The sequence below is a fragment of the Schistocerca gregaria genome, chromosome 3 (assembly GCF_023897955.1).
Source record: "Schistocerca gregaria isolate iqSchGreg1 chromosome 3, iqSchGreg1.2, whole genome shotgun sequence".
In the NCBI taxonomy this organism is placed as follows: Eukaryota; Metazoa; Arthropoda; class Insecta; order Orthoptera; family Acrididae; genus Schistocerca; species Schistocerca gregaria.
Window position 1 is genome coordinate 859,102,035 of NC_064922.1, and position 27,161 is coordinate 859,129,195.

A 27,161-nucleotide genomic window follows, 5' to 3' on the forward strand; every position below is an offset into this window, starting at 1 on the left:
AGAAATGGTTTTAATGGCTCTGAGCACTATGGAACTTATCTTCTGAGGTCATCAGTCCCCTAGAACTTAGAACTACTTAAACCTAACTAACCTAAGGACACTACACACATCCATGCCCGAGGCAGGATTAGAACCTGCGACCGTAGCAGTCGCGCGGTTCCAGACTGTAGCGCCTAGAACCTCTCGGCCACCCAGGCCGGCAAGTAAAACAATGCCAATCAAGTATAGTCGAATTACACCAGGTGGTTCTAGGAGAATTCTATTAGAAAATGCGACGATAAAAATAGTAGTCAAGATTTACTATTCGAGCAGCAGAATAGCTGACAAGTGCAGAAATTAAGAGATGATAACATGCAGATTCACAGTAACAAAGAGATCTTTTTTGAAAAAGAGAAACATAGTAATAACGAATCTAGCTTTTAAGTGTAATGGAGTGTCTTTTAGGGGGTATATTAAGACAGTAGACTCATAAGTAAATAAAAGATGGGCGATAAACAATAAAAATATGAAGAGAATAGCTTTTTTCAATGTGGTATCGCAGAAGAATGGAGAAGGATAGAAGCGTACGTCAGATGAGTAGTGAAGGGTACTGAATCAAATTGGGAAGAAAAAATCTATTGTCACATCACACATGAAAATAAAATCGAACATCCTTGTAAACATATATTCTTCGAACAATTTATATTTTTGTTACGTACACAAGCACCACTTTCCAAGCTTTAACGTGTAAAAATAATTTCTGTACAAATGTTTTTTTTTTCAATCACAATTGTCCCATCACCCATTCTGCATTTTTGTAATAGGTCCTATTGAAATTGATACATTTTTTTACTCAAGGGGATCATTTCGTATTTTACGAATGCAGATCAAGTGAAATTCCGACAATAACCATACTGGATAAAAATAAATCCTTTCAGTCACAAATATATGATGTAAAACCACATAGGACTCTTTACGAGTGTAGTAATAGCGTCTATATGTTACGCGATACAATATGATCGTCCATTACACTAATGTTTTTCTTTGCAGGCTTCCTTTTCAACCTGTCTGCGAGAAGTAAAAACTGCAAGGTGAGTAAGAGGCTGCAGTGTTTCAAAATCTCTGTCTCTCCCTCTAGTGTGTGTGTGTGTGCATGTGTGTGTGTATTCACTGTGTTGTTTGAACGCATACATTTGTCGCCTGTTCAAAAGAAAAAATATGACGAAATTCCATTACGCTATTGTCATTCATATGGTTTATTATTACACCAGTTTCTAGCAGTCTGAGAAAAATAAAATACTTGATACGGACTCTGTACTACGCTGCATCACAGTTAGATGAATGTATATTTTCCTTTGCACATTATAAAAATCAATATACTGTCACGTGTAGTTAAAATATCATTAGCGAAGCCACTTCTAGAGGATTTATATCGGCTTCTGTCGTAAGTGGTATAAAGAAAGCTGCCCATATCTCCGTTCACAATTCGAAACGATTATGCACACTGATTGTAAACTATCCTTTTCCAACACATAAGACACTGCATTTAGAAACAGGTGATTAATTACGCAAAACTCTCCTGACTGCTTTATACTCCCCTGTTTGTTTCTTTTTTTGTCTAAATGGCTGTTCTCTTCATCCTCCTTGAACTGAAAAACACACCATCTGATTTTACAACATACTGACTACTGGCGCGTTTATCTTTTCGGAGTGTTGCACATACGTTATTATAGTATTATTGCAATTTTTTGGCCTATATTCAAAATTACTTCAATAATTTCAGCAGATAAAAGGTCATTTTCAAGTGATGTAAAGTATAACGAGAGAATCAAGAAACCGTAATTTTCTACCATCCGTGAACAATTAACTTCCACCGTCATGGAATATTTAAGAAGTTTTAATAAGTAATAGAAAACTTAATGCCCGTTACAACCAGTTCTAAGTCAATCGGCACTACGTGAGCACATGTAATGCATTGTTCTGCAGTAGTTTAACGAAAGAGAGGGACGACTTCAGGGAACAAATAATTATTAAACGACGACGTGGCATCGATAAATCTGACTTTGTTCATGAATATACAACACTTTAATAATACAATTTTTGTAACTGAACAACATTTTACTATATATGGCTATCTGCTTATTTTATCTGGAAATTCATACAAATTTTGAAAATCCTGGATATATGCTGAAGCCTTAGATATTTCTCGTCATAACTCATACAGCCAATGAGACAATTTTTACATTATACGTAAGAAACGCTCAAATCGTTTTTCAATGTTTATTTAAGTAGCGTATATCTGGTATTATTTTCTGGTAAACAAAGAGCTTTTCACGTAATTGTGTACGACTACTGTGTGTGTGTGTGTGTGTGTGTGTGTGTGTGTGTGTGTGTGTGCGCGCACGCAAAATCACTGTGTCGTCTGAATGCATTCATTTGTCGCCGACACATATATCCCAAACCAAAAGTTCATGATATTCAATCACGGAATTGTGATTCAGATAATTTATTATTACTCCAATTTCTAGCAGTTTGAAAGAAAAGAAATACGCCACATGAACTCTGCAGTACGATTTTGCCCGTCTAAATCACAGTTACCTTCGTCGATTATGAGTACATATTTTGCTTTTCAGATTGTAAAAATCAATATACTGTCACGGGTTGATGCAAGATCGTTAGTTAAGCCATTTCGATTGCATTTATACCATATCCTGTTCTAACTAATCTGCAGTAACTTGCCTGCACTCGTAATAACTTTGCGAAGGAATTGAAAATTACACTACTGAACACTACAACTGCTACACCACGAAGATGACGTGCTACAGACGCGAAATTTAACCGACAGGAAGAAGATGCTGTGATATGCAAATGATTAGATTTTCAGAGCATTACACAAGGTTGACGCCAGTGGCTACACCTACAACGTACTGACATGAGGAAAATTTCCAACCGATTTCTCATACACAAACAGCAGTTGACCGGCGTTGCCTGGCGAAACGTTGTTGTGATGCCTCGTGTAAGGAGGAGAAATTCGTACCATAACGTTTCCGACTATGATAAAGGTCGGACTGTACCTATCGTGATTGCGATTTATCGTATCGCGACATTGCTGCTCGCTTTGGTCGAGATCCAATGACTGTTAGCAGAATATGGAATCGGTGGGTTCAGGAGGGTAATACGGAACGCCGTGCTGGATCCCAACCGCCTCGTATCACTAGCAGTCGAGATGACAGTCATCTTATCCGCATGGCTGTAACGGATCGTGCAGCCACGTCTCGATCCCTGTGTCAGCAGATGGGGACGTTTGCAAGACAACAACCATCTGCACGAACAGTACGACGACGTTTGCAGCAGCATGGACTATCAGCTCGGAGACCATGGCTGCGATTACCCCTGACGCTGCACCACAGACAGGAGCGCCTGCGATGGTGTACTGGACGACGAACCTGGATGCACAAATGGCAAAACATCATTTTTTCGGATGAATCCAGGTTCTGTTTAGTTCACAGCATCATGATGGTCGCATCTGTGTTTCGTAACATCGCGGTGAACGCACATTGGAAGCATGTATTCGTGATTGCCATATTGGCGTGTCGCATCGGCGGCACTTTGAACAGTGTACGTTAGATTTCAGATGTGTTACGACCCGTCGCTCTATCTTTTATTCGATCCCTGCAAAAGCCTACATTTCAGCAGGATAATGCACGCTCGCATGTTGGAGATCCTGTACGGGCCTTTCTGCATACAGAAAATATTCGACTGCTGCCCTGGCCAGCACAGTCTCCAGATCTCTCACCAACTGGAAACGTCTGGTCACTGGTGGCCGAGCATCTGACTCGTCACAAGACGCCAGTCACTACTCTTGATGAACTGGGGTATCGTGTTAAAGCTGCATGGGCAGCTGTACTTGTACACGCCGTCCAAGCTCTGTTTGACTCTATGACCAGTCGTATCAAGGCCGTTATTACGGCCAGAGGTGGTTGTTCTGGGTACTGATTTCTCAGAATCTATGCACCCAAATTACGTGAAAATGTAATCACATGTCAGTTGTAGTATAAGATATTTGTCCAATGAACACCCGTTTATCATCTACATTTCTTCTTAGTGTAGGAATATTAATGGCCAGAAGTGTATGTGATTTATGCTGTCAATATTACGTCGTTGTCACGTTTTCGGGAGGGCCACACGAACAAGGAAAACTTTACGATTTCTAGGACGACATCAATTCTGTCTAACAGTACAAAGGGACAACAAAAATTCGTGTTGTTGAACAGGATATACCAACTCTTTGCATGCTAGGAATACAAAAATATCTTTAACCAAAAAAAATATATATATAGACCCACAGGTTTAAACCTCTGTTGGACGATCCTTTTTGGAAACAGGGATGACCTGTCTTGTGTTCCAGTCATCAGGAACACTTCACTCCTCCGGAGACCTACAGCACACTGCTACTGGAAGAAGGCCAAGTTCTTTCGCTTACGACATTATAGAATCCTATTGGCATCCCGTCAGGTCCAGTTGCCTTCGCCCTGTCGAGCGACTTCAGTTTCTTTTCTGTCCCACGGTCACATATTTCGATATCAGCCATTTTGTCGTTCGTGCAACGATTCAAATTAGCCACTGGTGCGTGATATTCGTCTGTGAAACAGAGACTGCGCTGCTGAATGAAGATAATTACCGGACACGATGTAACATGTCTGGGCTGTTATATTACGTCGACTTCTCGTTCACCTTTCTCCATGAATTTTATAATTAAGTGACTCCAAGCGCTGATCATTCAGGGTAACGTGTGACGAAGAATGCTGAAAATTATGGGGACAGACAAGTTAAGGAATGACGAAGTTCTGCTCAGAATGTGAGAGGAAAGGAATATGTGGTAAACACTGACAATTCTACATCTAAATCTGCATCCATACTGCGAAAGCCACCTGACGATATGTTGCGGAGGGTACCTTGAGTACCTCTATCGGTTCTCCCTTCTATTCCTGTTTCGTATTGTTCGTGGAAAGAAGGACTGTCGGTATGCCTCTGTGTGGGCTCTAATCTCTCTGATTTTATCCTCATGGTCTCTTCGCGAGATATACGTAGGAGCGAGCAATATACTGCTTGACTCCTCGGTGAAGGTTTGTTCTCGAAACTCCAAGAAAAGCCCGTACCGAGTTACTGGGCGTCTCTCTTGCAGAGTCCTCCACTAGAGCTTATTTATCATCTCCGTGACGCTTTCGCGATTACTATATGATCCTGCAACGAAGCGCGCTGCTCTCCGTTGGATCTTCTCTCTCTCTTCTATCAACCCTATCTGGTACGGATCCCACACCAGTGAGCAGCACACCTGTTCGACGTCCTTTCTTGAAAACGGGGATGACCTGTGCTCTTTTCCAATCCTTTGGAACGCTACGCTCTTCTAGAGACTTACGGCACACCGCTGCATGAAGTGGGGGCCTATTTCCTTCGCGTACTCTGTGTAAAATCGAACTGGTATCCCATCAGGTCCAGCGGCCTTTCCTATTCTGAGCGATTTTAATTGTTTTCCTATTCCTGTGTCATGTATTTCGATATCTACCATTTTATCATCTGTGCGACACTCTAGAGAAGTAACTACATTGCAATCTTCCTCTGTTAAACAGCTCTGGAAAAAGACATTTCGTATTTTGGCCCCTAGTCTGTCATCCCCCGTTTCAGTTCACAGAGGGTAGAAGGGAAACGATGATAGGACATCTGTTAAGATATGATGGAATGACGAACATGGTACTGGACGGAGCTGCAGGGGGCAAAAATTGTAGAGGAAGACAAAGACTGGAATACATCCAGCAAATAATTTAGGACGTAGTTTGACATAGCATAGGAGTGGAATTCGCGGCGAGCTGCAGCAAACCCGTCAAAAGACTGATTACTCAAAAAAAAAAAAAAAAAAAGACAGAATCGATCGAGATCGTGATTGTTGAGAATTCACTAACTTTATGCTTGATTATGAGTGCTCAAGAATTATGAACACTTTTAATTACTCACAGATAACCACATTCCGCATGCCACCATATGTTACCAATCGCTTTCACACTGAAACTTCGACAGTAACCTACAGCCGTGCGGATAACTATTTTAAGCAAAAAATGGCTCTGAGCACTATGGGACTTAACATCTATGGTCATCAGTCCCCTAGAACTTAGAACTACTTAAACCTAACTAACCTAAGGACAGCACACAACACCCAGCCATCACGAGGCAGAGAAAATCCCTGACCCCGCCGGGAATCGAACCCGGGAACCCGGGCGTGGGAAGCGAGAACGCTACCGCACGACCACGAGATGCGGGCTAACTATTTTAAGCACTCAGCAGCAAAACGGCCTAACAGTGCTGCCTGGTGCACTGCTCCCACTCGGTTCCCAGGCTGTTCCGCTGCAACTACAACACCGGTGTTCGCGTTAAGTGACAACAATTAACGTCTCATTAGAAGCATTGTCTGAGGTCACAGATTATTTCGTACCTTTGACCTCAGCTAAACTGGTGGTAGCTGTAATACACACTCTATGGCGTGGCGGATTGATTATATATATATATATATATATATATATATATATATATATATATATATATATATATATATATATATATATATAGATAGTCAAATATCTTGCCGTGTGATGGTACCGTACCCGTACCCTTACAACGTGATTATATTGTTGTACAATTGAGTTTCTTTGACGTCCATTTTGTACAGAAAACATGCGGGGGAGCAACCTTCAGTAGCGACATTCGTATATTTGTAGTGTTGTAATCCTACCCTCCCAGATTTCATCATTAAATTTCTCTTACTCTCTTCACTGTTTTCAAAATTTTCGAGAGGCGTAAAAATACAAAAGAGAAACTTTTTACTTATCTTCATTTTCTCTTCTTCTCGCCTCCAAGTCTTGCGTCTAGGGGTACATTCTTGACGCTGAAATTTTGATTTTGTTGGTTCCTGATGACTAAATAACTGACGATGATCTGCCTGTATATTTCATTAATTTTATTCTCCGTCTCATTATTAAATATCACACAGTTTTTACGATTTCCACTTAATATTCCATATTACGTTGTTAGTGTCAATCATAAAAAATATGTCTGTCGCACCAGACGCATCCGCACTACTTCTTACAATCTATGATTCTCACAATGTTCCAAAGAGTTTACAAAACAAAAGAGTTTACAAACTTTCTTGACAAAAGAAAAACCATCACCAAGATATAACATTATTTTGTAAATGAATCCGGAAATAAATTTAATAATTAGCTTTGGATTGTGCAATTAATAATATGAATTTTAAGTATACCAGAAATTTCGTAATTTCAAATATTTTTAAAGGAAGAGTAATTTTAACCGTAAGTACATATCGAATGTAACAAAGTAATTAGTTTTTATACATTTTAGCCTGAAATATAGTACAGTCTATACAAAGTCATATTACTTCTTTTAGTGAAACAGCCGAGAATGTTCACCTATACCAGATTCGGAATTAATCCTGGTACCGGCTACTTCTATAAAAAAAAGTTACGTTAGAAAAGGGTGTCCCATTACAGCGTGCAATCAGTCTCTCTGTAGCGTCAGGGTGCATGAATTTTGGGGGTTGGAGGGTTGGTTAGTTTAGGGGAGGAGACCATACACAGAAGCCATCGGTCTCATCGGATTAGGGAAGGACGGGGAAGGAAGTTGGCCCTTTCAAAGGAGCTATCCCGCCATTTGCTTGGAGCGATTTATGGAAATTACAAAATACCGTAAATCAGAATGGCCGGACGCGGAATTGAACTGTCGTCCTCCCGAATGCGAGTCCAATGTGTTAGCCACTGCGCCACCTACTCGGTTATGAATTTTGGTTCACCCAGTATGTACAGAGTGCAACAAAAATATAGCTACAAACTTCACGAGCTTCCAGGAGGTTATCATGAGGATTAGAGCGAGGGGAGGAACCCCTGCCAGGAAATGTCGTCCAACTGTGCCACACGGCGTCCGAGTTAAGGGGAGAGGACTCCCTGCTATCGGATCAGCTCTTCTGTAGCAGGCGAGAATTGTAACCCTGACGTCACTGCACTTGGCAATCCTTACAGAGCACTGTGTCATGCGTGGACACATTAGACGCCAGCAACGATATGAATGCTTTCAGGGGCATAGTGAGAAGTTCGGCCTGTGGGTCGTCGCCATTACAATTCACGTTTGTGGTGGGGCACCTTCTGCCCTGTAGCTTAGACGCTCTGTGTCGTTGTTGGGTGGACAGGGGTTCTTCGTCTCGCTGTGTTCATCATGACGATCATGTACAACCTCTTGAAGTTCATTGGTTTCGTTCCACACACCATGTTTCACCAAAAAACCAACTGTTTCAAAAAAACGTAGAAAATCGGAGACAAATTCTGTAGCTAGTTAGTAGCCATGTAAGAGGTGTGGACCAGATCTTGTAGGAAAATTAGGTGACATACCAGGCCACAAGTTTTTTGAAGCCCAGTGCATGTCTTGGCCATGTGATAGAGGATGTAGGATCAATGTGCAAGGATTTTACAGAGCAGAACCATGTTGTGATAGTGGGTGGAGCAGGAAACAGTACAGATGGGGCTCAGAGCTATAGTACTGAGTGCGACCTGATAAAAATAGCATCTGCACCTAGCCATACAAATGTTAGCTTGGTTTCTGCTTCGATGCGATGTGATTGGCCCAGTCAGTAGGATCAATATGGAGCTAGATCAGCAGCTAGTTTGTCAGGCATAGTTTTGGTTCCTGCCGATGGTATTGGTAGGTGAGAGTTCGCAAGGCATGGCCTGCATGTCAGTAGGAAGGGGAAGGGTAAATTGGCTGGGATGATAGCGAAATCTTTAGGGAGGGGCACTGAAACTCATGGGAATATCTCTTTTTTAGGTTGAATGATTCGACATTCGATGAAATTAAGTTTACTGAGAAGCTCAGACAGGCAGTAACCAGAGACGTTAAAATATCACAAGATCCACATAAAAGTACAGTGAAGAAATGTTAGCATGTCACAAGATTCTCATGAAAGCACAGTGAAAAATAATGTTAGCATATTGCATCAGAATATCAGGGGATTCAAAAACAAAGCAGATAAGTTTATTCTTTGTTTAGAAGATTTAGAAACTGAGGGAGGAATAGATGTACTATGCCTGTCTGAACATCATATAGTCACAGATATGTAAATGGTAAATGTAGGTGTATATAAGATTTCAGCACATGTAAATGGATACACTATGAAGAGGAGTCCTATATATGTTAAAATTTATCGTCGTGTGAGAAATTTAGAAACGATAAAAGTTTGTGTGGAGCAGCATATAGAAGCATATGGTTGTGAGCTTAAACTAAATAAAGGTACTTTTATAATTGTAACCCTGTATCGGTCTCCATTGGGAAATTTTCAGCTATGTTCGAAGAACTTGGGTTCTTTGTTGTGATGTCTATCAGACAGATTGAAGCAAATTATTACTTGTGGTGATTTCAATGTAGATTTTCTGAAAGAGTCTAATAGAAAGCTTTACCTTGAAGTATTACTTGGTTCTCTCAACTTGACATCAGTTATTGATTTTCCTACTACGGCAGTACAGAAAAGCAGCACACTGATAGATAATGTTTTTGTAGACAGAGATAAGTATAATCAAACTAAATCTTTTGTATTGAAAATGCTCTGTCTGATTATGATGCACAGCTAGATACAGTATGTGACATAGCTCCATACACTAATGCAAAACATCCCCCAAAACAGTGCATTCAGTTACCGATTTAACAATTACAACTTTTAGGGAAATCTTGCAACAGTCAGACTGGGAAGAGGTGTTCAGGGGACCAGATGTTAATTTAAAATTTAACATATTTCATGATACCTTTGTGAGTATATTTGGAAACAGTTTCCCAAAATAATAGTGAAACATAATTGTAAGAAGCCATGTAAAAAGCCATAGCTTACTAAATGGATAATAGAAAACGGAAATGTGTCTTATAGCTAGAAGACGTAATGATGCAGTAACAGTCAAACATTATAAAAACTACTGCACTGTATTAAGTAAAGTTATTAAAATGTCCAGAAGTATGTGGATTACGTCTCAGATTAGCACCTCTGATAATAAAATTAAAGCAATCGCGAATTTTGTTAAAAGGGAGGCAGGGCAGCATAGAGCACAAGAAGACTGTATTTCTATCAAACACAATGAAAAGTTTGTTAACAAATAGTCAGAAGTAGAAAATATTTTAATGATAATTTTGAAGTATTTGCAGAGAAAATAGGATCCAGTTCTTCATTAGTAAATGCAAGGTTGTATATGGAAAAAGCCATACGTATACGATTTGATAAAACTGAAATTCAACCGACCCCTCCCACTGAAATAAGAAAATAATGAATTCATTCAAAAGCAAAAGCTCACATCGAACTGACGGCATTTCCAATAGAGTACTAAAAGCTTGTTCCCAACAGATAAGTAGGATTCTCAGCCCAATGTGTAGTAGTTCACTGAAACAGGGAATTTTTCCAGATAGACTGAAATAAGCTATTGTTAAACCACTGGATAAAAAGGGGATAGATCTGGTGCTAACAACTACCGCTCATTCTCACTTTTGACAGCTTAATCGAAAATCGCTGAAACAGTAATGTATTCAAGAGTGGGTTTACATGTTTGAGAAAATGATGTACTAACAAAAGTCAATTTGGTTTTCAGAAAGGCTTTTCGACAAAAAATGCTATAAATGCTTTCACTGACCAAATATTAAATGCTCTGAATAACCGAACATTGCCCACTGGGATATTTTGTGACCTCTGAAACACTTATGATAGTGTGAATCGTGAAATTCTTCTAAATAAGCTTGAGAATTATGGTTTAATTCATATTTAACTAGAAGAATGCAGAAGGTTGAAATTAACAGTACAGATAGACTGCAAAAATCGGCAGTCCACTAACTGGGGAGGTGTCAAGAATAGTGTTCCACAGGATTCAGTCTTGAGTCCCTTATTGTTCTTAATATATATCAACGACTTGCCATTCCATATTAATGAAAATGCAAAGCTAGTTTATTTTCTGGTGATACAAGTATAGTAACCACACCCAACAAAAAAGAATTAGCTGAGGAAATTGTAAATAATCTCTTTACCAGAAAATTATTAAGTACTTCTCTACAAATGTACTTTCACTACACCTACATCTACGTGATTATTCTGCTATTCACAATAAAGTGCCTGGCAGAGTGTTCAATGAACCACATTCAAGCTGTCTCTCTACCGTTCCATTCTCGAACGGCGTGCGGGAAAAACGAGCGCTTAAATTTTTCTGTGCGAGCCCTGATTTCTCTTATTTTATCGTGATGATCATTTCTTCATATGTAGGTGGGTGCCAACGAATGTTTTCGCAATCGGAGGAGAAAACTGGTGATTGAAATTTCATGAGAAGATAACGTCGCAACGAAAAACGCCTTTGTTTTAATGATTGCCACTCCACTTCACGTATCATGTCTGTGGCAATATCTCTCCTATTTCGTGATAATACAAAACGAGTCGCCCTTCTTTGTACTTTTTCCATGTCATCCGTCAATCCTACTTGGTGTGGATCCCACACCGCACAGCAATACACCAGAACAGGGTGGACAAGCAGTCTCTTTAGTAGACCTGTTGCACCTTCTAAGTGTTTTGTCAATGAATCGCAGTCTTTCTTTACTCTACCAACAACATTATCTATGTGATCATTCGAATTTAGCTTATTTGTAATTGTAATGCCGAAATATTAAGTTGAATTTACAGCCTTCAGATTTGTGTGACTTATTGTGCAGCCGAAATTTAGTGGATTTCTTTTAGTAGTCATGTGAATACCTTCACACTTTCCTTTATTCAAGGTCAATTGCCACTTTTCGCACGATACAGATATCTTATCTAAATCATTTTGCAAATCGTTTTGGTCACCTGATGATATTACAAAACGGTAAATAACGGCATCATCTGCAAACAATCTAAGACGGCTACTCAGATTGTCCCCTATGTCGTTAATATAGATCAGGAACAATAGAGGGCCTATAACACTTCCTTGGGGAACGCCGGATATTACTTCTTTTTTACTCGACGACTTTCCGTCTATTACTACGAACTGTGACCTCTCTGACAGGAAATCACGAATCCAGTCGCACAACTGAGGCGATATTCCATAGGCTCGCAGTTTGGTTAGAATACGCTTGTGCGAAACCGTGTCGGAAGCCTTCTGGAAATCTAAAAATATGGGATCAATTTGACATCCCCTGTCGATAACACTCACTATTTCATGAGTATAAAGAGCTAGTTGTGTTTCAAAAGAGCGATATTTTCTGAATCCATGCTGACTATGAGTCAACAAATCGTTTTCTTCGAGGTACTTCATAATGATCGAATACAGTATATGTTCCAAAACCCTACTGCAAATCGACGTTAGTGATACATGCCTGTAATTCAGCGGATTACTCCCGCATTCCTTTTTGGGTATTGGTGTGACTTGAGCAATTTTCCTGTCTTTAGGTACGGATCTTTCAGTGAGCGAGCGGTTATATACAACTGCTAAATATGCTACTGTACCAGTATACTTTGAGAGGAACCTGACTTGTATACAATCTGGACCAGAAGCCTTGCCTTTATTAAGTGATTTTGAGAAAACACAGTATATACAATTCTATACAGGAATTGGCATAACACCATTCATAAATGTCGCCTATCAGTATAATTCTGTGGCTAAGGCAGGATATTCAAAATTTTCGGGGTGTGTGCATTGATGAGAAACTGAACTGAGCTACTTAAAATGATAGCTTATGCTGTTAGCGTTATAGCACATTTTGGTAATAAACATATCAGTAAATAAGCCTATTATGCCTATTTACATTCACTGCTTTCATATTGCACAAAAGCATGTAATCAGAGTAATAGTTGGAGCCCACTCAAGGTCACCTTGCAGACATTTGTTTAAGGAAAACGACAAATTCACAATACCTTCGGAATACACATATTCACTTATGATAGTTCAAATGGCTCTGAGCAATATGGAACTTAACATCTGAGGTCATCAGTCCCCTAGAACTTAGAACTACTTAAACCGAACTAACTTAAGGACATCACACACATCCAAGCCCGAGGCAGGATTCGAACCTGCGACCATAGCGGCCGCGCGGTTCCTGACTGAAGCGCCTAGAACCGCTCGGCCACACTAGCCGGCTATTCACTTATGAAATTTCTTATTAATAGCCCATCCCAATTCGAAAATAATAGCAAATTGCTTAGCTAAAACACTAGAACAAATGATTATCTTCAATATCCTGGATTAAATCAGACTTTGGCCTAGAAAAGGGTGAATTATGCTGCCACAAAAATCTTCGGTCATTTGCCAAATAGCATTAAAAGTCTGACAGATAGTCAACCAGCATTTTAAAACGAAGTAAAATAATTTGTAAATGACAACTCCTTATGAATTTTTATATACGAAGTAGTAACTGAAAAAAATTCTATTGTGTAAACAAAAGTTACGTTAAACTGACATGTTCCCCATCGTTATGCAATGTCGTATTCATGCCTCTGCCAGGCACTTTATTACGAATAGCAGAGTAAAAGTAGATGAGATGATCTGTGCAGCAAGTACTAATGTAATGTACTGTGTGTGAGCATGCGTGTGTACAAGGGCGTGTGCGTGGATTTGTGTGCGCGCATTGCCTTTGTTTGTGTGTTCCAGTGTCGCTCGGAAGTGCCTGAAACAGTCCGAGTCGACCTATGTCCGCGTGTGACACGAGGAGAGGACAGCAAGTGCCATTACCCGATTTTCCAGAAACTTCGCTCACTGGAAGAGGGGTGAAAATACACTCCTGGAAATTGAAATAAGAACACCGTGAATTCATTGTCCCAGGAAGGGGAAACTTTATTGACACATTCCTGGGGTCAGATACGTCACATGATCACACTGACAGAACCACAGGCACATAGACACAGGCAACAGAGCATGCACAATGTCGGCACTAGTACAGTGTATATCCAACTTTCGCAGCAATGCAGGCTGCTATTCTCCCATGGAGACGATAGTAGAGATGCTGGATGTAGTCCTGTGGAACGGCTTGCCATACCATTTCCACCTGGCGCCTCAGTTGGACCGGCGTTCGTGCTGGACGTGCAGACCGCGTGAGACGACGCTTCATCCAGTCCCAAACATGCTCAATGGTGGACAGATCCGGAGGTCTTGCTGGCCAGGGTAGTTGACTTACACCTTCTAGAGCACGTTGGGTGGCACGGGATAAATGCGGACGTGCATTGTCCTGTTGGAACAGCAAGTTCCCTTGCCGGTCTAGGAATGGTAGAACGATGGGTTCGATGACGATTTGGATGTACCGTGCACTATTCAGTATCCCCTAGACGATCACCAGAGGTGTACGGCCAGTGTAGGAGATCGCTCCCCTCACCATGATGCCGGGTGTTGGCCCTGTGTGCCTCGGTCGTATGCAATCCTGATTGTGGCGCTCACCTGCACGGCGCCAAACACGCATACGACCATCATTGGCACCAAGGCAGAAGCGACTCTCATCGCTGAAGACGACACGTCTCCATTCGTCCCTCCATTCACGCCTGTCGCGACACCACTGGCGGCGGGCTGCACGATGTTGGGGCGTGAGCGGAAGACGGCCTAACGGTGTGCGGGACCGTAGCCCAGCTTCATGGAGACGTTTGCGAATGGTCCTCGCCGATACCCCAGGAGCAACAGTGTCCCTAATTTGCTGGGAAGTGGCGGTGCGGTCCCCTACGGCACTGCGTAGGATCCTACGGTATTGGCGTGCATCCGTGCGTCGCTGCGGTCCGGTCCCAGGTCGACGGGCACGTGCACCTTCCGCCGACCACTGGCGACAACATCGATGTACTGTGGAGACCTCACGCCCCACGTGTTGAGCAATTCGGCGGTACGTCCACCCGGCCTCCCGCATGCCCACTATACGACCTCGCTCAAAGTCCGTCAACTGCACATACGGTTCACGTGCACGCTGTCGCGGCATGCTACCAGTGTTAAAGACTGCGATGGAGCTCCGTATGCCACGGCAAACTGGCTGACACTGACGGCGGCGGTGCACAAATGCTGCGCAGCTAGCGCCATTCGACGGCCAACACTGCGGTTCCTGGTGTGTCCGCTGCGCCGTGCGTGTGATCATTGCTTGTACAGCCCTCTCGCAGTGTCCGGAGCAAGTATGGTGGGTCTGACACACCGGTGTCAATGTGTTCTTTTTTCCATTTCCATGAGTGTAAATGAAAACGAGTTTCGACTTATCCGTAGATACTCGACCGCTTCTGAGAAAACGACGGTCATAGTTTTCGGCACACTTTAGATGTTTCTTATGAAGCGATTAGTTCAGCTGTAGCGGTGCGCAGTTGGTAGCATTCCGGCTTTTTCAGTTTGAGTCCCGTGTTCGAAACCCGATTAATATGTTTATTTTTGTTTTTCATTTATCTACCCATGCCCCTAGAAGGTTACTACTCGAATATTTTCAATCCATGTTGAAACAACGCTGTCTTTATTCGCCTACTGGTGGTCTGTCTGGTGAATGAATGTGAAATAAATAAATAAAACTTAAGGGAATTATTTAAGATTGTTTTCGGTGAAATTACTGTAGTGCAACATGTTTCATAATCAGCTGCAAGGACCAGTTTTCGGAAAAATGATCCGTTATGCGTGGTTTGCAGAGAAATTATTGCCAACGCGTCAAATCTTCAGCAATGTTAAATACTTTTCTTTCCCCAGTGAGATTCATACAAAGAAATATCACTCTGACAAACTTGCCTTCGCACATCATTGTGCTCAGAATTTCTGTTTCGAATGTTTCTAAGACAGGTACCATCCAAAGGAATGCACCAGATCTTCCTAAAGAATAAGCATAATAATAAAATATAAGAATAGTGTAAGAATTGATATAGGAATTAAATAAAAGAATGTTACAATCTTTAAAAAATTGTACTCCTTGAAAGTAACACGCACGCATATATTATATAATAAATGTGTATCATTTATTACGAAACTTTGTTCTAATTTTACAGTTAATATAACGCCTTTGCATTCCCTAATTTAGTAAAAAATATTCGCGTAGTAATCTTCTGCGGACATGGGTAGATAAAAGAGGAATAAAATAAAAACAGTAATGGGGTTTCGAAAACAGGGCGCATAAGTATGAAGCCGGGACGCTAACCACCGTGCCACCATTGCTGTTGAACTAATCGCGTGATAAAAGGCATAGAAATTACAGCAGAAACTTTGCCTGTCATTTTCTCAGAAATGGTCCAGTTTCTACGGATAAGCCGAGACACGTGTTCGCTTATTTTGACCCCTCTTTCACTGAGCGAAGTTTCTGGGAAATCGTGTGAAGGCACTTGCCGTGTTCTCCCCGTTCGTAGTGGGAGACTATTACCGTAGGTCTGAGGAAGCCCCGTTGCCGCTATTTATGGAGAAGTGGATGAGGAAGTGGTAACGCGTATGCATGATTCAGGAGTGCCTGGAACAATGACAGCCAGACTCGGCACATACAGGATCCATTACCTGAAAGAGCGAACTGCTGGGATAAAATACCCCTAGCACTCACACGGAAGGGACGCGGTGTCAGTGTAATGACTAAGGAACGGAGTTTTAGGTTTCTATAAAACAGATTTTAGTCTTTCAATTTCTTGGGTTAGCCATTTTTCGGTTTAAGGCGAGTAGGACACCAAAAATTTAAAAACATTAGATTTTTCAAAAATATGCCCATTTTGTAGCGCACAGCTTAATGACTAAAATGGTTCAAATGGCTCTGAGCACTATGGGACAACTCCTGAGGTCATCAGTCCCCTAGAACTTAGAACTATTTAAACCTAATTAACCTAAGGGCATCACAGACATCCATACCCGAGGCAGGATTCGACCCTGCGACAGTAGCGGTCGCGCGGTTCCAGACTGTAGCGCCTAGAACCGCTCGGCCACTGCGGCCGGCCCATCTTCCTGAATAATTTGATGTATAAAACGTATATATTTGAGAGATTATGAGGCACGTTATTCGGTCTTAAGTATGCCAAGATACAGCGCCACACCCCTTTGCACAGAATTTTTCTGTCACACGTAAGCGAAGAATATCATCACAGGAATTATCTACCAACTGCTGTAATGGAAGCTATCAAGCCTATATTCAGGGACCTTACATATGAAAACTTATTGAAGAAATGTCTTCATGGCGGAACCCAAAAACCAAGTGAAAGTTATAACCAGTGTGTATGGGAAATATTGCCAATAACCATTTTTGTGTACAGAAATGCACTTGCTATTGATGTTTTTGATGCAGTTTCATGTTTTAATGATGGTGTGGAAACCAGGAAACATATTTTAGAAAAAATGGGAAATAAACCCGGAGAAAACTGCATCAAAGCTTTGTATGCGATAGAGAGCGTGTAGTGGAAGCAGATGAATCATTTTTTTAGGTGATAAAATCAAGAAGAATGCATCATAGGAACGTGAAAAGTAAGAAAACTGATTTATAAAATGAAAAAGAACCAGCTTATGGCACTGGATAGTTCTACAAGAATTCCAGATACAGACAGAAACTTCAACGGCCATTTCCCGCAAAACACAAATTTCTGTACTTACAGGTAGGTACATGTAAAATCCAAAATAAATATACTATTACTTTCAAACTTGGTTTGCTTACTAAAAACAAACTCCCTAATACAAAACTCTAGAATTTTCCAAATCTATTAAAAACTGTGGTAAAAACTGAGATAATTAACTATAAGATTTGAGTTCTTCGAAACATGAAGTTTAAAATGTAACAGCTCCTTCATTTTTTCATAAATTAAATAAATTCTAGAGATTCATACACCTGTAAGTATTGTTTGTATGTTGTGCAAAATTCATTGAAGACTCTCTCTTACTTACGAAGAGAAATGCACCTATAGCAGCTAATGCACCCAATAGAAAGTGAAAAAATGATGAATTTCACATTAAACTGTTTTAGCCTTTTTAAATCTTTTGATAAAATATATAAGGAACACTAAATTTTTATTATATTTTTGACACAGTTATTCTAGTTCTTTGTGTAAGAAAAGCAATTAATTATTCCTAATAACGGCACTCCAAAAATTTCCTAAACAATCGAGATATTTTCCGGTGCTACAGTTACTTTCTCTTTTTATAATATTTCAATGGAAATTTTTTACCGAAAAGTTCTTTTCATGTGTTACTCACATAAAGCACGCACTTGAAATGTGTACCTTCGTATGACCGCATTGTGTGGCCTAACACGAAATTTTACATTACTTTTTGGTATCGTAGTGCACAATTAACAACATTTCTAAGTTTTGTAAAGCGAAACTTTTTCATTTGTCTGTTAGTATGTTTCTATAGGCTGAGAAAGATATCGAGACAGCACAATAGGTCAATGGTGCGAATTTCATCGACGCAATTGCTCATGGCCCCAGTGTAATCCAGCTTCGAACTTGTCCCACTCAATAATGGCGAACATTTTCTTTGTATATTCCTATCCATGATTCCTCAGAAGAATGAGCCTTAATTTAGTGACGCATGCTGTACGCACTGAACCAGGTGTTTCCTCCAGATACATTTCAGGGACCACGTCAACAGCATCTTTCAGTATGGATTCTGGGCGTTCAATTGCAACAGGTCTGTGTTGAAAGTGAGCTCTTAAAATGCCAGAAATGCAACATTCTCCGTATTCTTCATGGCCTTCTTGGCTTTTTCAGTAAAAGCTGATTCTTTAGAGTCGAAACGTCTTCCACCACTCTGAGTCTCTCGTTCTGTTCGGCAAAATATGAAATCGCCAAAAACCAGGTGCTTCAGCGAGTAAGTAAGGGCTCAGGTGGGAAGGGAATGTTGGGATTTCTTTCCTTAAAGATCAAAACGCCGTTAGAAGCTTCGAGAAATATTTCCTTCACGGAGGAAATGATACTGTTAACCTCACGAAAAGTATTTCTGACATCCTCTGCTAGACGGTGTAGGGCGTGAGCAAAGCGTGTGTAATGGATCATACTGGGGTAGAATTGTTTCAGTGTTGCTACAGCTTTAACATAGAAGCGGCACAGTTCGTCACCAACAGCAAACATTTCTCGTCCCTTTCCTCTCCTGGCCATAGAATCCTCAGGGCATACCTGACAGCACCAGTTACAGTACTGTGATTCGTCTTCTCCAGTTCTTTATACAAGAGTAGCTGGGGTTTTTTCTTGAGCCGTGCAATCTACACTGCGCAACGGAATTAAATGTTAACTTTTTCGAAACTCCGTAATTGCCTCCTATTGCACGGCATAGATTTTAAATTTGACTCAAAGGTGCCCAGAACCTTCCTGCGATATCTTGGCGCCCTGTGACGTCATCCTCGTCCTCGGTGACGCTTCACACGGCAAGGTGTCGACATGTGCGAAAGAAAGGCCACAGCTCAGAAGTTCGCATGAGCTGTTAGGTGTGTTAATGACTTCACAGTAGCAGCAAATTTCACCGCAATGCGCCCAACACCACCACGAACGTGTCACTCGATGAGAAGTTCGTCACAGCTCCTCTTACCCACATTTCGCCCTTTCTTTTGACACCTCTGAGATGGACGTCAGTGCGTGGGCGCCCCACGTTGAAATCATGCGGTTTTCTTATTGGTGGCCGACTAAAAAATTTCAGACATAAGGGGCTGACATAAATAGCGCCAGTAACTCCACCTCTTTTACGGGCTTCGATTCCCACACATTTCGCAGTTCAAAACGGCAGTTCGCAGTGCGATAAGCAACAGTAAGATATTATTGACAACCTTTCGCACTGATGACACCCTCGGACACAGTGTTTGCGCTCGTGTACAGGTTTTAATGGCTAGGGACCTTTCAAAATCATTCGACGAAGTCTGAACGTGATCCAAAGCAGTAAAGGGTACTTATGATTTTTCAACCGTCCTGGTTTCTGCCCTCCTGTGGCGGGATCACGTGTGATTGCAACATTAACATGGGCGTGAAAAAAAGGGCAGCGTCCCCAAGACTCCCACGACCCATCTTCCCCCCATCCCAGTTCGCCAACACCCTCGGTGCCACCCACGCACCTTTGTTTAGCACTTTAGAAATGTGTCTTCACAAATTTCGAAACCAAATATGCCTGGCGGCTGCTCTAGCACTTGGAGGGTGGACAACCCCTTCGATGCTCCTATTGTGCAGTTTGCCAGCCTTCAGGCGCTAGGGCAGCCTGCAGGCTGCATTGGCCTCGAAGTGTCTGGCAGGTACAATGCTTTCATTGACGTCATTGTTGCCATCCTCTCGGGCCTTTTCGTATCAATTATGAGCGGCGTTGCGTCTGAAATGTTTCCCTCGGCCACGCATAAGAAAATCATGTGAGTTCAACTCTAGGCTACGCAGTTCTGACCTCCATCGCAGAGACGTCGAAAGAAGGGTGTGATATGGAAAAGAGGAGCTGTGACGGCCTTCTCATCGTGTGATACGTCCGCGTTGGCGTTGGGTATAGTTGTAGTGAAATTTGCTGCAACTGTGACGTCATTAATCCACCTTACAGCTCACATGAACTTCTGAGCTACGGCCTTTTTTCCGCATTTGTCAACACCTAGCTGTATGAAGTGTCTACGAGCCTAAGGGTGACGTCACATGGCGCCCTGCTTTTTGCACCGGTACGGAGGAAGTTTGTAGGCACCTTTGAGTGACATTTCAAACTTACGCGCTGCAGTGGGAAGCACCTACATGGTTTCGAAATAGTGATCCTCTAATCCTGTTGCTCAGTGTAATTTCCCCACCACGGCATTAGCTAACGATCTGCCACACCTGTCGGTGGTCTCGCCAACTGAAATCCAAGTATAATGGGCACCAACGCACGTTTTAATAACAGCTATAGCCTTTTCGCAGACCTTTTCCAAGTAAATGACTTATTGATGTACAACCTACACGGATTCAGAAAATATCGTTCTTGTGCAACACAGCTAGCTCTTTATTCCCATGAAGTAATGAGTGCTGTCGACAAGGAGTCTCAGATCGATCCCATATTCCTAGATTTCCAGAAGGCTTCTGAAACCGATCCTCACAAAAAAATGTTCAAATGTGCGTGAAATCTTATGGGACTTAACGGCTAAGGTCATCAGTCCCTAAGCTTACACACTACTTAACCTAACTCATTCCAAGGACAGGTGTGGCAAAAAATTACTCGGCCGCCAGTTTTATAATTGTTGTCTTATGTCACGTGCTGCAGGAAAAGACCAGTTTTTGACGATTAATATTTTGGCGTCACAAGATTACACCTAACAGCGCCCCACTCAACGCAAGTGGTTCTGGGTACTGATTTCTCAGGATCTATGCACCCAAATTGCGTGAAAAAGTAATCACATATATTTTTCCAATGAAAACCCATTTATCCTCTGCATTTCTTCTTGATGCAGCGATTTTAATGGCCAGTAGTGTCTGTCATTACTTCCTGAAAATTTTAATTTCTACTCGAAATGGTTTCTGAGAATTACAGAAAAATACAACAAAAAATGTAAATTTTCATGAACGGCTTATAAAGTTTCAAAAGACTGTAACTCACTTAATACATGCTTAATTTTTTTTTATTTTAATCACTCAGAATCACCCTGTACCACATTGTATATCATTCTCTTGATCTTTTTTTGAGTTTTTTCTTTTATCCTTGTTTCTGGACTCCTTATTGGCCAACTGTGCTCATACTCTGCTTTATCAATGCGAATGTTGTCCATCCGTTTAAGTTCTCTGTTTTAGTTTGTTCCAGGATTAATTCCCACATGCTGTAGCACTTTCACCCTACCAATATTGCCATAATTAAAATCAATAACAGCATCAATGACCCCCACTTTAGTGTCTTCATTCCAACAAAAACGTTTTTTGGCAAGCGAGTCCATATAAGATTATTGAACGTCTCGTTGGGATTTTGACTCTGACCATGCAGACACTTCTTCAGTAATTCAGGATTTGGCATGTCTCTGTAAATATGTTTTATGATATCCATGACTGTTGCTGGTATGGAATGTTTATGGCTGTATGAACAGTCTGAGTACTGGACATTGCGATAATCGCAAAATGAATCAGGTCCAGGAGGGCAAAGGTGGTGTATTGGTTTTTCATCAGTTAACAGTCTGTGGAAGAAGGTAGCCCATTCTTCCTGCTTCCTTTTGAACAAATCCTCAGTATTATTTCTAACTGCCATCCCATAATACTGCTGTAGTTCATCAATCATTTTGTCTGTCAGCCCTCCTCTTATGGTTTTACAATCAGAAAGTTTCTTGTCTCTCAAACTTTGTTTCAACTTCTTCAACATGGTGCCCTTCCTTTTCTGGACATTACCAACATGTAATACATCAGTCCACAGCCTTCTATAGAAAGAGTTACCGATTTTATTAGATGTTGCAGTAAAGCACGTAAATTTTTAACATTTTCAACCGGCGTAGATTATATTTAAAAAATAAAATGAAATGCTTCTAATGCGAGTTTATATATATATCATTTCATTTGGAAAACTGCAAATTTTATAATGAGATAAAAATCTGAAAATGTGAAAGAAAATTTCCGTTGTAACTCCTTTTCAGATATGTAGGCCTCCCTATGTGGTACGAACACCGTGAGTCTGAGTCAGCTCCTGGGGCTCGTAGAGGGATGGAGGCTGTGGGAACCCGCACGCAGTCTTTTCAACCAAACTTGTTTCGTACATATGGGGTTACCCAAAATTCCGTTAAGATTTGAAAATTCGGTACTTCACAGAATAATGTAGGTGCCACGGTAAAAAGTGCATGGGGTTTAATTGAAACCAAAAAAGGGCACAAAATGACCTACAAATGGCTCTTCATACGAGGTTTGGAACTTAAATCGTGGAAACTATTTTTTCACAATCGATAGAAAAGAGTTAATTGTTTGCACCTGTTACTGTCCTTCAAAGTAGTCAACAGCCTTGTATATAACACGCTGCCAGTGATGTGGGAGCAGAGTCTGTTCTATTGATGGTGCGAATGGAGCGGTTTAAAGTTATGGCGATTCTCATGTACGACTGTGATGGTGTTATCCTAACGCATTACAGTCCTCTACGGCAGACCGTCAATCAACAGTATTACGGTTCGTTTTTGGAGCATCACCTGCGACCAGCTTTGCGAAAGAAGCGACGACACTTTCTGTGCAACCCACCCATCATTTTGCACGACAATGCGCGGTCGCATACAGCGCAAGCTGTGGCTGTTCTGTTCGGTCGATGGGACTGGGAAGTACTGTACCATCCACCATACTCCCCGGCCTTAAGTTCTTGTCACTTTGATTTGATTTCGAAGATGAAGGAACCACTTCGTGGCATTCGCCTCAGAACTGTTCCAGAGATTCGACAGGCAGTAGACCGCTCCATTCGCACCAGCAACAGAACAGGCTCTGCTAACGGTATACTACGCCTTCCACATTACTGGTAACGTGTTCTACACAAAGCTGGTGACTACTTATAAGGACGTAACAGGTGCAAATATATAACTCTTTTGTATCGGTTGTTGCCACCCTTTAAGTTGCAACCCTCGTATAATACAAAAACAATAATTAGCATAATAACTGATTTTAGAAAAGACGGTGTTCTTCATAACAAATTCTCAACACGTGAGCCATCATTCATCAACAATATCTATAGTGTAGGGACAATCTTGCGAATAGTATTCCACAGCTTATCAGCTGGTATGGTGAGATACTCCCGTTGGATGTTGTCCTTTAGCGTTCCTAATGACGTCGGACGATCGCGTTAGGCTTGCGATTTCAGGTAACCCCATAACCAATAACCACACGTCTTGGGGACGTGGTAGGCCACGCATGACGGAAGTGGCGGCTCAGTACGCGATTCTCTCCAAACGATGTGCACAAGAGATTTATCACACTTGTGGCAGTATAGGGTGGTGCGCCATCCTGCGTAAATATCGTAACTTCCAGCAGGTGTTCATCAGCCCGGATAGGGATGATAAGATTCTGTAACATACCGACGTACTTCGCACCTGTCACGTTGACAGTTTGAAGAGTAGCACTCCGAATTTACTCGAAGAAAAAGAATCCGATCATGACTGCTATAAATCCATACCACACCATGACTTTCTCGTCGTGCAATGGAGTTTCCACGATAGTTCTAAGATTTTCGGTAGGCCAGGTTTGCAGTTGTGGGTGTTGACAGACCCTAGGAGTGTGAAATCAGCTTCGTCGGTCCTCTGCACGTTAGACAACTAATCTCATCATATCCAATTTTTTTTAGTGCCCACACCGCATATGTTCTCCGTGCCACAAAATCGGTGCTAACAGTTCATGGCGACGCTGGATTCTGTACGGATATCATTGTAGAGTACGTCTTAGTGCTCTTCAAACAGTAGTGCATGGAACCCACTCTGAGCACTATGGGACATAACATCGTAATCATTTTCTTCACAGCGACATTTGTCACAGGACCTTCAGTCATTCTAATAGCCTTCTTATGGTGATATGATCGTAAAGCCTCAGTGGCGGATTCTCATTCTGATAGTAAAACTTCACTAACGGTGCCACTTCTGGTGAAGTCAACACGCCGTGATTTCTGACGCATCTGATTTCCTCTCTCACTACAGCTCATTTTATACAAAATTCGCGTGCCGCATCACTGACATCTTGCTGTCCAGTGCCATCTGTTGGCCGTTTTTTTTCCCTTTGTGGCTTGAGTAAAACCCCATGTCATTTCAGGCATGTGTGTCAAGGTTTACTTCCCCACTTACATTATTCCATGAATTAGTGCATTTTCAAACGTTAACAGATTTTTTACTAGAATATTCTCATTCAAATTCTAAAGGTGGCAGTGGTAAAATACAGGGAGCTAAGGACTGTTTACAATTTGTACAGAAATCAGATGGTACTTATAAGTGTCGAGGGGCAGGAAAGAGATACCGTGGTTGAGAAGGAAGTGAGAAAGGGTAATAGCATATCCCCAATGTTATTCAGTCTGTACACTGAGCAAGCAGTAAAGAAAACAAAATGAAAAATTTTGTGTAGGAATTAAAGTTCAGAGAGAAAAAAAGAAAACCTTTCAGGTTGCCAACGACACTGTAATTCTGTGAGATACGGGAGATGACTTGGAAGAGCAGTTTAACGGTGTGGACTGTGCTTTGAAAGGTGGGTATAAGATGAACATCAACAAAATCAAAACGAGGATAATGGAATGTAGTCGAATAAAATCAGATGAAGCTGAGGGAATTAGATTAGGAAAAGAGACACTTAAAGTAGCAAAGGAGTTTTGCTATTTGGCCAGAAAAATAACTGATGATTGTCGAAGTAGGGAGGATATACGAGGTGCTTTCAAGTTCTAAGGCCTCCGATTTTTTTTTCTCCGGACTGGAAAGAGATAGAAACATGCGCATTGTTTTAAAATGAGGCCGCCTTCATTGTCAATACGTCCCAGAGATGACAGCACCGAACGGAAGATGAAATTTTACAGCCAGCGGCGAGAATGAGAACTGTTTTAAATACTTAAAATGGCGACGTTTTCCTTACTTGAACAGCGTGCATTCATTCGTTTTCTGAATTTGCGTGGTGTGAAACCAATTGAAATTCATCGACAGTTGAAGCAGACATGTGGTGATGGAGTTATGGATGTTTCGAAAGTGCGTTCGTGGGTGCGACAGTTTAATGAAGGCAGAACATCGTGTGGCAACAAACCGAAACAACCTCGGGCTCGCACAAGCCGGTCTGGCGACATGATCGAGAAAGTGGAGAGAATTGTTTTGGGGGACCGCTGAATGACTGTAAAACAGATCGCCTCCAGAGTTGGCATTTCTGTGGGTTCTGTGCACACAATCCTGCATGACGACGTGAAAAAACGAAAAGTGTTATCCAGTTGGGTACCACAAATGCTGACGGACGACCGCAGTGCTGCCCGTGTGGCATGTTGCCAAGCAATGTTGACGCGCAACGACAGCATGAATGGGACTTGCTTTTCGTCGGTTGTGACAATGGATGAGACGTGGATGCCATTTTTCAATCCAGAAACAAAGCGCTAGTCAGCTCAATGGAAGCACACAGATTCACCGCCACCAAAAAATTTCTGGTAACCGCCAGTGCTGAAAAAATGATGGTGTCCATGTTCTGGGACAGCGAGGGCGTAATCCTTACCCATTGCGTTCCAAAGGGCACTACGGTAACAGGTGCATCCTACGAAAATATCATGAAGAACAAATTCCTTCCTGCAGTGCAACAAAAAGGTCCGGGAAGGGCTGCACGTGTGCTGTGGCACCAACACAACGCACCCGCACATCGAGCTAACGTTACGCAACAGTTTCTTCGTGATAACAACTTTGAAGTGATTCCTCATGCTCCCTACTCACCTGACCTGGCTCCTAGTGAATTTTGGCTTTTTCCAACAATGAAAGACACTCTCCGTGGCCGCACATTCACCAGCCGTGCTGCTGTTGCCTCAGCGATTTTCCAGTGGTCAAAACAGACTCCTAAGGAAGCCTTCGCCGCTGCCATGGAATCATGGCGTCCGCGTTGTGAAAAATGTGTACGTCTGCAGGGCGATTACGTCGAGAAGTAACGGCAGTTTCATCGATTTCGGGTGAGTAGTTAATTATAAAAAAATCGGAGGCCTTAGAACTTGAATGCACCTCGTAAAATCCAGGCTAGCAATAGCAAGAAAATCATTTCTGAGGATGATAAATTTGTTAACATCGAGTATAGATTTGTTTCAGGAAGTCCTTTCTGAACGTATTTGTAGCCATGTATGGAAGCGAAACATGGATGATAAACAGTTTGGATACGAAGAGAATAGAAGCTTTCCAAATGTCGTGCTACAGAAGAACGCTAAAGATCAAACGAGGAGGTAGTGAACAGAATTGGGGAGAAAAGAGATTTGTGCTACAACTTGATTAGAAGAAGGGATCACTTGGTAGGACCCGTTCTGAGGCATCAGGGAATCAGCAATTTAGCACTATAGGGAAACGTCGGGGGTAAAAATCGTAGAGGGAGACGAAGAGATGAATACACTAAGCAGATTCAGAACGGTGTAGGCTGCAGTAGTTACTCGGAGACGAAGAGGCTTGCGCAGGATAGAGCAGCATGGAGAGCTGCATCAAACCAGTCTCTGGACTGAAGACCACAACAACAAGTACGAACTTTTGGGTCACCATGTATCTAAAACTGCCCTCAACTGTCTCAAAGGAATTACTGCTCAGATTGACAATTATAACAGGGAGAAAACCAA

The 27,161-nt window shown here is 41.7% G+C and overlaps 1 protein-coding gene across 1 annotated transcript in view; it reads left to right on the top strand.

Annotated features, from left to right (window-relative positions):
* LOC126355632 (cGMP-specific 3',5'-cyclic phosphodiesterase) overlaps nucleotides 1–27,161 on the top strand; it is a gene marked incomplete at its 3' end in the record, with an annotated part of 1,336,169 nt that overhangs the window by 551,010 nt on the left and 757,998 nt on the right. Inside the window, exon 4 of the mRNA XM_050005998.1 lies at nucleotides 1,030–1,070. The remainder of the gene's footprint in view (nucleotides 1–1,029; nucleotides 1,071–27,161) is intronic.